The 1337-nt window shown below is 53.4% G+C and overlaps 1 protein-coding gene across 2 annotated transcripts in view; it reads left to right on the forward strand.

The window, feature by feature from the left end:
• Nucleotides 1–228: 228 nt before the first annotated feature.
• Tsen2 (tRNA splicing endonuclease subunit 2) overlaps nucleotides 229–1337 on the forward strand; it is a 50163-nt gene continuing 49054 nt past the window's right edge. For both annotated transcript variants that reach the window (XR_003836959.1, XM_021165226.2), the window contains exon 1: nucleotides 229–302. The gene's annotated coding sequence lies outside the window, so the exon portion shown is untranslated. The remainder of the gene's footprint in view (nucleotides 303–1337) is intronic.

Below are 1337 nucleotides of genomic sequence, written 5' to 3' on the forward strand. Positions count from 1 at the left end.
ACAGTGAGACCTATGTAATCTCAAAAGGAAAATAAATAAATAAGTAAACAAACAAACCTTGTGGGATTGCTGTGAGGATTAAGGCGGGATATATTACCCCTTAGCCTTCCTCATTAGACTTAGCCGGGGGATGGGGCGGAATGTATCGTCGGCGGTACTGTGCGCAGGCGTGCTGTGCTAGGACACAGCCAGTCCCTTTTGCGGCTGCGCGCAACTGGTTTTGCGGCCGCACTGCTTGACGGCTGCAGCGCCGCCCCCACCCCCGGTTGCCGGGTAACGGTGGGCGCGCGTGGCGGCGAAAGGTAAGACTGAGGAGAGTCGTCCTGTTCCTGGCCTTCTGTGTCCAGCGTGCGAGCGGCTTCAGGCGGGAGTGGGGGGAGCTGTGACTGTCACTCAAGCGCGCATGGGCACAGCGTCCCGAGGGCTGCGGAGCGCTTCGCTCTCGCTGACAGATGCCATCTGCCCCAGCCCAAGCTGGTCTGCCTTGGCCCTCAGCCATGCACCTCGGCCCAGGAGCTGTGCAGTGGGGGACACAGATGCAAGTGTGTTTGCAAATGATGAGGAGCCCACGAGGCGCTGAGGATGGGACTCGGTTGGCAGCCTGTGTCTACTCCTAGCACCGCATCCAACCAAGCTGCTGCCCGCCTGTAATCCCAACTTCCAGAGGTGGAAGCGAGAGCATCAAGCTGGTTTTAAGGCCATCCTCAGCTACTTATCACGTTTGGAGCCAGCCTGGGCTACGTGTGGCCTCATCTCAAAATAAATAAATAAAATAAATACATGCTAAGAGACCATGAGTAAGTTTTGCCATAAGGGAGGCTTCTTTGACCCCTGATCCAAGAGTGTTGGGAAGTGATATGGACCCACCTCTTACTGTATGATTTGTGTTTGGATTGACGCGTAGAAGCATATAGAGCGGGGTTGGGCTGACCATTGGGTGTCATGGTTCGTGCTTTTAGCTGTACATGGGAGGCTGGGGCAGAAAGATCATAGTTTAAAGCTAGCCAAAGCTGCATAACAAGGCCAAGTGTCAGCAAAACCAAAAATTTTAAATAAATATTAGGCTAGCAGGTTAAGGGAAGAATGAAGGACAGGCCTTGCTTTTGATGGACAGAAATACGCTTTGTGGTGCTCTGGCGACAGGCATGAGCAGGTTTCTCCTTAACAGTCTTTGCAGATACATTCACACACACACTCACACACACACACACACACACACACCCACACACTGCAAGCCGTTCTTCTCACTTGTACAATGGGAATAAGAATGTGGCTGGGCAGCCGGGCGATAGCGGTGCATGCCTTTAATCCCAGCACTTGGGAGGCAGAGGCAGGCG

The sequence above is a fragment of the Mus caroli genome, chromosome 6, assembly GCF_900094665.2.
Source record: "Mus caroli chromosome 6, CAROLI_EIJ_v1.1, whole genome shotgun sequence".
Lineage (NCBI taxonomy): Eukaryota > Metazoa > Chordata > Mammalia > Rodentia > Muridae > Mus > Mus caroli.